Here is a 12,716-nt window from a genome sequence, read left to right as displayed (position 1 = left end):
ACATTTTTCGTCCACTTACGCATATAAAAAGGTAGAATAAAATTGATGATTGACTGATTTTAAAAGTGGAAAATAACAAAAGGAATTCGATATGTCATAATTGAATTATGATCTATGTCATAATTGTTTTAAAACACGGAGGAGATAGCGATAAGCTATTGTTTAATATATTCGGCGTCAGGTGTATTTAATATTTGTAGTGTCAGTCAAAATGACAAACATTTAAATCTAATCTTGTACAGAAATAATTCAGATATAATCTTTGATAATCTGAGTTTTAGACAGATTTAGTACTTACAATCTTAAATTTAAACACTAATCTATAAAACATTGTGTATTTTATAATATTTTGTATGTAGAAAGTGAGACTAAAAGTTCGTTTCAACAAAAAAAACTGATTGGCAACAATAATTATTGTTTTATTTCTTTGTTTACAAAACAATGGACGTCTACTTCATTAAATATTGATTTTATCCTTGTTTTTGGGAAAGAATTTGACTTGAATTACATCAACTAATGGGATACTGCGTCTTAGAAGTCAGTGAAAGAGTCAGTGGCTCTAAAATCCCTCTTCGGATTTTTAAAAAAATTATACATACATCAAATACCATACTATCGAAACAAAAAGGTGTAAGAATTGGCTTGGAAATATTAATTACTGTCATTTTATACAACAATTAGATGGTGAAAGTCATCGATAGTTATTTACAAGCCTACTTGACGTAATTCTTTCCAATCAGACGATAATATGTTCATTAGTGTTTATTTTTCTGCCACATTTCCAGAAGACAACAAATGGGTTACTGAAAATTTCGCGTCAATTGATTTTTATCTATGGCTCCTAGGATATTTACAAAAAATACATACACTATCGGACAAAAGTAGAGCAACACTTCAAGAAATATTTGCAAATCGCGATTTTTTAATTATACATGCATGATAATGTATACAAATACAATAAATTTAAAAACTACGAAGTAGGCTATGAGTATCCATGACAACGAGAATTTTTACTAACAAAACAAATGAATTTATTTTGACATTTAGTTTTAGATGCTTAATAGTAACGCGTCAAAAGTAGAGCAACATTCAAATAATTCAGAAAGAAGGGTTTTAGCAAAAGCAAAGCCCAAAATAATTCTGCGAGGTTTATTTTATGTTTTTTTAAAACATTTCTATGCTGGATTGGTCATGCCAAGAGGAATTCCAACTTCAAAAAACTTGAAGCAAAGAGTTGTGCATGCATTCATGGAAGGTACAAACAAGCTGATATTTCAAGACAGTTTGTGTTACCCCGGTACAGTGTATCTAAAATAATTTCATCGCATAATAACAGGGGACACTTAGAAAAGTTGCCAAAATCGGGAAGGCCAAAGAAAACATACACTAATGACCGACAGACGTATCAAAAAAATTGCTCAAAATGACCCTTGGAAGTCCGCACCTAGAATTATTGCCGAAATTCCAGAAATTACGGTTGGTATACGAACAGTACAAAGAAGATTAGCAGGTGCAAATTTATTTAGTAGACGTCCAGCCAAAAAGCCGTTAGTTTCGGAAAGAAATAGAGCAGCAAGGTTGGCATTGGCACGTCGGCATTTAAACTGGACCGTCAATGACTGGAAAAAAGTTTTGTTCAGTGATGAAAGGCGCTACAAAATATTCAATTCTGATGGAATGAGATGTGTGAGGCGACCGATCAATACAAGGTTTAATCCTAAATACGTAACACCTACAATTAAACACGGTAAAGGGTATTTTTATGGGGTTGTTTCTCATGGAATGGGATAGGCCCTATACACTTTATTAATGACACGATGGACCGATTTGTTTATAGGAATATCATGCAGAATGCCATGCTTTCTTATGCAGAATGGAAAATGCCACTGCGTTTTACTTTCCAACAGGACAACGATCCAAAACACTCTTCACAAGTTGTTCAACAGTGGTTTAGGGAAAATGACGTTCGAGTTTTGCAATGGCCAGCACAATCCCCAGACCTTAACCCCATCGAAAATCTCTGGGAAGAAGTAGAACGTCGTATTTGTACCCAAATGTTTCCAAATAAACAATCCTTGATAGATAAAATTAATGAAGTTTGGACAAATGTCATTCCAGTTCCCGAAAATGTCATTCAGAAGTTGATTGCTTCAATGCCGCGCCGTTGTCAGCAAGTTATTAATAATAATGGATATTCTATCAATTACTAATGTATGACTTTCAAATATTATTGTTCTTAAATGTGTTAAATATTTTTTTTGAAAAAAGACACAATAAAATTTGTTGAATACAATTTGTTGCTCTACTTTTGTCGCCCCCATTCTTATCAATTTTTATAATCAATATTATTTACCATTTTTAAACTGATTTACACCAAAATAGTACTAGTACTATAGTACTAGTACTAAAATAGTACTATAGTAATAGTGTAAGGATAGTGTGTTAGTAAACATAGCCGAAAATCACAACCTAATATTTTTTTTTATTCAAACATGAATAAAAATGAACTTTGTTGCTCTACTTTTGTCCGATAGTGTATATAACTAAACTATTTTTTAAAGTCTACGTTTTTGCACATTATATTTTCTGAATGCTGTATAAGTAGTTACAATATACTAACAAAAGACATAAGCAGTACAATTCAACAACCTTCCATAGGAATGACAAGGCCTGTTAGTAATTGCAATTCTGGAGGGTAAATACCATAGGTAAATACAGTCTTCAGCTTTATGGTTTTATTGTGCACTAAGAATAGGGATAATTTGTGCATAGTTCTGTTGTCAACTGGCAGCTATTGTCGATCTGTTAAACCTAAATGAAACTAAGATGCAATATAAATATCATCGTTTAACAATCATGACAACATTAGGTTACCAGCGAAGTTGAAATATTTTTTTTTACAGAATATTGGTTAAAATTAAGTATATCTATCAGGAATTTATTTCCTGTGACGACCACATATGCTTCCTTTAATATTCTGGATAATAGTCGATCTTTCAATACTTTTCTTAAATACTTTATGAAAATGAGTCAGAATTTGAATAAATTTTTGAATTGCTTGATAATTTGTTTTATAATTTTGTTATAAAATGTAAATGCTTTTTCGTCGTTTGGTTGTCATTAGATTCAATTACCTGACTCAGAGCATCCAAATGTTAAGAGTTAATCCTATAAGTCACTCACAATCACTGCGATCACTATTTTTTTGCAAACTATGTTTCTACGGCTTTTCTTCTCTAATGTATACACTAAATATTATTATAAAACATCTCTTTAACGTTACAATATTAATAATTCAGCTTTATTGATTCAGCGCGACAATTTTAATAAGGCAGCTACTATACTATCTCCTACGTGGTATATATTTTATTGCACTATTGTTTAAGGATAATTTATTAGAACCTTTATAGTATAGAAAATACGTCTCAGTAAAAAGGTGCTCAGGTGTTTAGGCCTTATTTTCTTTTTCCTTTTAAGCAATTTTGATTTTTGTTCTGCGCCTCTTGTATAAATCTCTCAATTCGGCGCGTAGTTTGAATTATTAAAACATATCTTCTTCTACTCCTTGCCGAGTCTTCTTTGATCAACAGTTGAATAATTAAGCGTTAGTTAGGCACTTGAGAGCGGGGCTCACCGGTATGCTGAACGCGAGTTCGGATTTTCGGAGTTCCGTTGGAAAACTCGACGACGACGACGCGTAGCGGAAACGGAAAATAAGGTAGCGTTTACGCGGCGGCACGTTAGCTTGTTTCGCGTGTAACGTGGAAAATGATCAAAGCGTGCCGTGGTCCCCGGTCGGAGAATCATAGGCGAGAGTATACGCAGCCTCGTTGCCAGTTCCGACGGAAAGTCGGTAGGGTTGTGAGGGCGAATCTATGGTCGATTGGCTATTTTCAAGTCGTCTTTATGTTTTAAATCGATTTGTTTTGCAAAAAGCTGAGGAAAGATTCGTTTGTTTGCTGCAAAGACTAATTAAAATCATCGAAAAATATGCCAGCTGTCAAAAATTGCAATTAAAAAAATTAAGAATGATCAAGTCATTAAACCTTGATGATATCTGGTAAAATCCCGGATTTCATTGTTGTTCCGGATCCCAGAATTTAATTATAATATCCCGGAAAGCGCCAAACAAATTAAAACACCAAATGTTATACCGGGTGCGTCTCGAAAGTGGCTCACAACCCCTATAACTTTTTTATTTTTTCAGATAAAAAAACGAGATATGGACGTATTCAATTGTTTCTAGTCACTTTTTGTTTCACCGGAAATGACCAAAACTTTTTACTTTTTAAATGGCACTCTCGGTATATTTCTACTTTATTCAATAGAAAATGACACTCCGAATAGAATGACATATCATATGTCAACTTTTGACATTTTCGTTTAAAAACAAATTGTATGATTTAACTTCAATATAGAGTGTCATGGGTGTGTTAAAAACAAGAATTTTTAATCAAGGAGCCTTGGAAAAATAAATTTGATCGCCTAATGTTTTTCGTGACTTCCTAGCCGGTTAAAAGATGCCCAGATACTATTTTAAATCATATCTCAATTTTTTCAAATAGAACAAGGGTGGCTCATTAGCATATTTGGAAAATACATTTTTTTACGCATAATTTGGTATCACTTGGTATTTCGAGTCAAATTGTCGTTAGGAGCATGTTACAATTTCAAATAAACCATATGCGAAAATGTCAAAAGTTGACATATGATATGTTATTCTATACAGAGTGTCATTTTCTATCGAATACTGAGGGTGTAATTTAAAAATTAAAAGTTATAACCATTTCCGTTGAAACAGGAAGTGACTAAAATAATTGAATACGTCCAATAAATTCTAATTTATGTCATATACTAACATACCAAATCTCGTTTTTTGTAAAGCTACTATGCATGTTCCTATACCTAAAATAAATAGTTTTTAAGTTATTTAAAATTTAGTTTTAAAGCGTATATTTTTCTTGATTTTAACCAGTAGCCTATGACTTTAATCGTCAAATGATGTAAAACATTAGATCTGGCCATGTCATATTGTGACACTTTGTTCAAAAAGCAGTATGTTATCGTTCATCCTTTCCAAACCAACTTTGCGCTGTTTTATTTTTTTCCGGAAGTGCCGCCATACTGAAAATATTTTTAATCAATAGATCTCGTTGTAAAACAATGATGTGAAAAATATCTTCGATCTAGTTATTGTGGTTCTCTAGAAACTTAATGCACGCTTAGCCTGGAACACCCTTTATAAAGTTCCTAATTTTATTGTCAGTTCAAAGTAAAACTAGTTTGTTAATAAAATTAGTTTTTCAAGAAGTTCTAGAATGATCCTACAAAGTAGGTATTCTGAGCAGTACTGTTATATCCATAATACAGTTATCTCCATTTGAATCAATTGTTTATTTAACATATTTTGACATAATTTTGATAGACTTATTAACAGAGTATTAAGCTATAAAATTTAACCTATCTATTTATTATTCAACCTCGCGTTAAATTTTAACAATAGCAGGAAATATTTTAACAGGAATAAATCCGCCCCAACGGCATGCACAATACTAATAAATATACCTAATTTTATTGTTTCTATTTTAACGGGAAATTCACATTGGCTGTGTGTGTTGTATTAGTTCTAAAGTTCGTTTAAATTTCATTTACCGCCGATCAAAACAATCATCGTCGGTTGACAACAGTTAATTTCAGAGCAAAAATCTCGTACTACTCTAATTGGTTAGGAAATCCATAAATCTATAGAACATGTTTAACATCGTTGAACCCGATTTTCAATCAGCTATTTCATTATTTTAGCACATTTTCTGTTTAATTAAAAATTAATTTTTTGGCTACGTTTTTGTAATATATTATGTGTTACGGTTAAAGTCCGATGTCCGGTTAATGTCGACATTAACAGGTTAATGTTTGGGTTTGGTTATGTTTTTGTTTGTTTTGTTGTGTGTTATTCTCGAGATTAACCGGGTAATGTCGACATTAACCGGACATCGGACCTTAACCGTAACATATGCATTAAAAAATAAAATCTACATTATCTGTGCCATAACAATTATTTTTATTGAAAATTTATTGAAAATTTATTGAAAATTTATTGAAAATTTATTGAAAATTTTATTGAAAATTTCACACCTCTACTTTTCAACCAATAACATGCTTTAATGTTGACTAGTTACCATGGCAACTGAAAAAATTTCCGGAAATTTTTTCGAGGCGCCACGAAACTTTAGTGGAAATATTTTTTTAACATAAGATCTACAATCATAATGTGAATGAACTACAATGTCTATATATTGAAATATTACCCATTTGAGTTTTAGCAATACCTTGGCCAACTTAACAAATTGAAATTATTTTAAAATGTCATGTTGGATTAATATTTTTTTTTTCAAATTTAAGTGTGAAATTTTCTTACCGAATACCACGCATGCTTAAATTATTCCTGGAAATTTTCTTTCGGGCACGAATATTTTAGGAAAATTATCCCTCGTCTTCGACTCGGGATAATTTTCGAAATATTCGTGCCCTCAAAAAAATTTCCGAAAATAATTTAAGCTCTTGTGATATTATAAGTGAAAATTTATTGAAAATTTATTGAAAATTTATTGAAAATATATTGAAAATTTATTGAAAATTTATTTAATTTTTGATGAGTAGACGAGCAAAATTTATTGAAAATTTATTGAAAATTTATTGAAAATTTATTGAAAATTTATTGAAAATTTATTGAAAATTTATTGAAAATTTATTGAATATTTATTTAATTTTTGATGAGTAGATGAGCAGTTTGCCTTTAGTAACTTTTTAACATGGACATTTTTTCCATGGCAGTAATATTGTATGTCATTGAAAAAAAAAATGCAGAAATTAATATATTTTAAGAAAAAAATAATATTTTCCAGACCAACACCTATTTTTAAATGGCAGACATAGTCTTCTTCGCAGTCATTGCCAATCGCTTTTAAATGATATTTTGGAAGTACATTTTTTACCTAAATCAGACATCCTTCGGGATTATTATAACAGGGGTCTAGAAACATGTCAACAAATTTAATTTAAATCTATATTAATTTATAAGACCTATTACTACAGAAATGGAAATAGAATTTTAACTTATAGGAATGTTTATTTTGGAGTTGCTGCTGCTCTTTTACACTTGACTCAAATAAAAAAAAACAGACGTTTTATAAGGATAAATAAATTTAAAATTAGTAAGATTGTTATTAATATTTCATCAGAAATGATATTAAAAAAAATATGGTAATATCTAAATTTCATAAATCATCTGAAAACTGGCAACAATGTTATTTTTAAATATAAAATATATGCCTCTTTACAACAACAATTTTATATAATATGAATATTACCTTTTTAGGATTTCATAAAATAAAATATAAAATAAAAAAATTAAATAAAAATAAAAAATATATAATAATATAGTTTAAAAAATATGCAGTAAACAATATATAGAATGTACAAAAAATTTATATTTAAAAATTTATATTTTAAAATAATTTTTTTATATCCCGTCCTTTTAAGTATATAAATTAAGATAATTTTGGAAGCGGGTGTATAAAGACATATATCAAGACCAGTCAAAATGTTTAACACTTTCCTGCAAGAAAAAATAAACAAACCACTTCTGTCTCTACATAGAAAAATAAGCATCTGGCGTGTGAGTAAATTCAATCTGTTTTGGTATAACACAAGGTAGTTTGTTTGTCGTCATTAAATGTCTTACTTAATTTTACGTAGCATATTTAAGTAATCATCCTTAAATTAATAATTACCTGCGTCAAACTTCTGTTAACTTCGTTAATTTCTTGTTTGTTTTATAGAGTACGAGTTTTATGGACCATAGTTATTTATTGGTAAGTTTTATTACGAGTTTAAGTTAAATAATGTTCCATTAAGTATTATGGCTACTTTCTAAATACATTTTCTTTGTGACTACTAAAATTGACGGATTCACTACAGTGATTCCTGCAAGATAATATGTCAGCCTATAAGAAACAGGATTTTCTATTAGGTTTATTTGAGTTATTACAGTTTTACGATAACAAATACAGTTTTATGGTAAAATAAGTATTTTTGTCAATTGAAAAATATAGTTTTGTTTTGACCCTCAATTTATAAAAATTAAAAATTCTCAATACACTCACTAAAAATCACTAAAATAAGACAAAAATCACGAAATAAATACTAAAACTGAATTTTTTCACTTTATAAAGCTTACAAATATAGGAATTATTGAATTGAAAAAAAAATCAGATAGATTTTTGAGGAAATTTTATGCTCTACAAGAATCCGCGATGTAATTTTTTTACGATGTACTTAAACAGCCGTTAAACGGTAGCCTACTAAAATAGTTAATACCTACCGTTAATAGATGCCTACCGATTAATACATACCTACCTACCGTTAATAGATATTGTGACGTCGTTCATGTCGGCGGAAAGTAATGCCTAGCTATAAGCATTTTGCAAGAGCACCTGTGGCTCCGTGGCTGAGGCTATCGCTTCGTAAGCTTAAAAATATGGCAAAGACATAGACGACCACAAGATAGAGAGCAATTCAATCTATTGTCCGGACAGATTACTCTAAAAATAGCTCAACACAAAAATAATATCTGGCAAACTAAATTACAAGGCCTAAATATAAGAGACAACTCTCTATGGAAAATGACAAAAATACTGACTAAAACATTTCGAGACTATTCCGACATTGGAAGACAATAACATAGAAGCTTTTGACGACAAACAGAAATCCGAGATGTTCAAGCAAGCAGTTTGCAACAGTTCACACTCCACGACCAAGTACAACTAACGAACAGCGAATATTGATGAATGCATTACTAATCTACCTAGATCGGAAATGGATGAACAAGCAAAACGCGACACATATATATCACATAAAAACTTAAAAATGGCAATCAGGAGCTTTTCAAACAATAAAGCGCCTGGTCCAGATGGTATTAGCTACCTACTTCTTAAAAAATTGCCGAGAAAAGCACAAGTGCAGTTGCTGTATTTGATTAATGCTATTGTCCGAATCCAATACTTTCCAATTGCCTGGAAAGAAGCAATAGTAATACCAATATATAAAGTAGGAAAAGATGCAACGAAACCAGGAAGCTACAGGCCTATAGCATTATTGAATACAATGGCAAAAGTATCTGAAAAACTTATATTACACGAACTAACAAAACACGCAGAAAATAACAAAACATTGCCTAGTGAACAATTCGGTTTCAGACGCGGACACAACACCACTCTACTTGCTGCAAGAATGATACACGATGCACAGACGGGATTCCAGCGACAGCAGTCTACTCTAGCCTTATTTCTGGATGTGGAGAAGGCCTTCGATGCTGTCTGGCATGAAGGTCTTCTTTACAAGCTCCTCTTTATACATAATTATCCCCTACATATTGTAAATCTAATAAAATCCTATCTCCAAGGTCGTTACTTCCGAGTGAGGGTGGGCAATTCTCTGTCTTCTCAAAAACTTATACGCGCTGGTGTCCCACAGGGCACAGTAATCGCACCACTACTATACTCTTTATATACCGCTGACATTCCTCGATATCCAAATACAAACTTTGGACAATACGCGGATGACACTGTTTTATATGCTTCCTCTTACTACGTGAATATTGCCAATAAACAACTGAAGTATCACCTATTGAGACTATTGCCTTATTTCGAAAAGTGGAAAATAAAGATCAATTCTACAAAAACGGAACAATTACTTCTTACACAGAAAATTAGTAACGTAACTGTCCATGAACCATTAAAAATTGATGGTACAGCTATTCAGCCAAAATCCTGTGTCAAGTATCTTGGTATTAAAATTGACAAGCGGCTGTCATTCGTATCAAATACGACCTATAGGATACAACAGACTTACGCAGCATTACAGAAATTGTATTCTTTACTGTCACCTAGATCGCATATGACGGTAGATAATAAAATATTGCTTTATAAAACTATACTCAGGCCTACCCTAACATACGCATGCCCAGTATGGATTAAGATCTCAAATAAACAAAGACTGCGACTACAACGGTTACAAAATAAGACACTAAGGAAAATCACCGGATATGACAGATATACTCGTATAGCACATTTACATGAAAATACTGGATTAGAGACAATAAACGAATTTATCGACACAATAGGACAAAAATTTTACAAGACGCAAATTTATAATTCGCCCCTAACATCAAATATAACGCAACAAAGGCAGCACAATGTGATAAATATGAAACATTTGCCGATATACTACGGCTACCTATATATAATGAGTAATGTTCTAACTCAGAGCATAAATTAAATAACTATAGACGCTGACCACAAAGACACACAAAACGTAACATCAATTAACTCCTAAGATTCAGACTACTCTCAACCGTGTACATAAAATATGTACATCAGTTGCAGAATAGACTGAGGACTACTACATCACAACTAAACATACAAACAAACAATAAAATTACCGAAAACTTACTAGATATTACGAAGGTTTTTTAAGAGTTTTTTCCTCCGATTCTACGGATCTGATTTAAGTAACCAACATACTTATTAAAGTAAAGCACGTCGGCATTGCCTCTATACTCCCAATTCATGTGTGAGCAAAAGCGGAACATGCAGTCCTCGCCCGGTCAATAAAAGAGCTACCTAGGGCAAACATCGGCCCCCCTGTTCACAGGGTTCGCTTAGATAGTTGAGTGCTTCGTCAGAAGAACAACATACCATCTTATCATGTTATTTTATTTATTGTATATATTGTATATAGCACCTTTTTATTGTATTTAAGGAGACATTCTCAATAAATGCTTTGAAACTTGAAACTTGGTTCGTGAGCGAATGGTCCGGGGTTCAAATCTCACGCTGACCAACACTTTTTTATATTTTTTTTGCTGATAGCGTGATCTTATTGCATTGGTTTCACTCTTTTTGGTTGGATTGGTTTAGTTATTTGGTGGGTTGGTTAGCGTGGTTATTTGGAGGGTGTTAATCTACTGGTTAGTTGGTTATTTGGTGGGTTTGGTTCGGTTTTTACTAATTTATATTTGTTTTTATATTTTTATCAGTGTCGAGGTTAGTTTAGAAGAGATAGGTACCCGTCACAACGCGACAGGTTGCGTTTGGTTGTTGGTTATTTTGGTGTAAGTGGATAGCGTTGGTTAGTCCTTATAAAATTCCTATATTTCATAAAGCCGTCAAGTGCGTCACATCAACGACGTCATACCTATTAACGGCATTTTAGTAAGCTACCGTTTAACGGCATTTTAAGTACAGCCTTTTTTTATCGTAGACCGTTTCAAAGTTATGGTACTTTCAATGGAAAATATTTTTTTACCTGTTATTTAAATGGAAAATTTTGACTATTCACCGACACCTTTTAAAATTGAGCTAAAAATTCTTCCTTCGGGAGGATTTTTTTTCTCGGTTATTAGGTTCATTTTAACCCATAAATTCCATAGGTTAGTTTTTTTGGCTCACCCTAACCATCATTTAACGTAGGGTTTCCGGAACCGGAACTGGGAATTCCGGTACCATGCCTTTAAGCACAGAATATCTAGCTACGCAACAGAAAAATACTCGAAATGAAAGAGCTAAAATTGCACAAATAGAATACTAGATGGCGCGACAATATCATAATCAGAATATAATTAGAAATTTTGAACTTTCGGTTTAGGATCGACGGCTCGTCGACGGCCTTATAGCTCGGCTAAATATGCACAGTTGCCAGATTCAAAAAGACTTGAATTGGCATCCCATTCTTTTTATTGTGTATAATGCAGTATGCGTTTCTTTCTATTCTTCTTTTCTTGTCAGATACACTTATATTAATTATTCCTTTGGCTATTAAAAAGTTTTAAGTATATTATTACAAAACATATACATTTTTAATATACACTAACTTATAACGTTAACTAAGAAAATACCTTTAATTACCTTTAAAATTAATAATATACAGGGCGATTGATAGTGATATTTATTAATGCTGGAACGTTAGTAATGAAATATAAGTTTAATAATAATGGAAATAATTTATTAAAATGCAGTACAAAAAATGTTAACTGACTAAAAAATACTATAACAAATTACTTCCGTTTGCCACGTTATTTATATAGACCTAGGTAGATTTTAAAAAGTGACACAGATACAATTAATAATATATTAGTTCGGCATAAAAGTTGCTGTCACGACATCGAACAATAAATTAAAATTCGTAAAATAAATTAAAATTATAAAGATTTGTTTCTTTATAAAGAAACGCAAGTATACCAAATTTGGGCCCAATCGAACTCCAGGAAATGATATCATAATAGTGTACTATATTATGGTACCACTCGATATGCTTTAAGGTACCATAATATTGCAATGTCACCGAAGATCCGTAGTATACCAAATTTAAGAACAATCGAACGCCATGAAATGGTATCGTAATATGGTACTATATTAAGGTACCACTTTATATACATCATAGTTCAATCATATTACAATGTAACCGAAGATACGTAGTATACCAAGTTTGAGCCCAATCGAACGCCAGGAAATGGTATCGTAATATGGTACTATATTAAGGTACCACTTTATATGCATCATAGTACCATCATATTACAATGTCACCGAAAATACGTAGTATCCTGCAAGTTTCAAGTTTAAGCCCAATCGAACGCCATGTACGTAATATAGTATTCA

The 12,716-nt window shown here is 31.8% G+C and overlaps 1 protein-coding gene across 6 annotated transcripts in view; it reads right to left on the bottom strand.

Annotated features, from left to right (window-relative positions):
- Nucleotides 1-12,716, bottom strand: part of LOC115878260 (cAMP-specific 3',5'-cyclic phosphodiesterase) — a 743,109-nt gene that overhangs the window by 630,284 nt on the left and 100,109 nt on the right. For 4 of the 6 annotated variants that reach the window (XM_030894682.1, XM_030894683.1, XM_030894684.1 and 1 more), the window contains exon 1: nt 3,135-3,764. The exons of the other annotated variants lie outside the window; for them this stretch is intronic. The gene's annotated coding sequence lies outside the window, so the exon portion shown is untranslated. Of the gene's footprint in view, nt 1-3,134; nt 3,765-12,716 lie in introns of those variants that run through there. 6 annotated transcript variants of the gene reach the window in all.

This window comes from Sitophilus oryzae, unplaced genomic scaffold (genome assembly GCF_002938485.1).
Source record: "Sitophilus oryzae breed Bouriz unplaced genomic scaffold, Soryzae_2.0 scaffold_1507_pilon_pilon, whole genome shotgun sequence".
NCBI classification, from domain to species: domain Eukaryota; kingdom Metazoa; phylum Arthropoda; class Insecta; order Coleoptera; family Curculionidae; genus Sitophilus; species Sitophilus oryzae.
The sequence above is the reverse complement of the archived record's forward strand: the minus strand, read 5'-3'. Positions and strand labels throughout refer to the sequence as shown.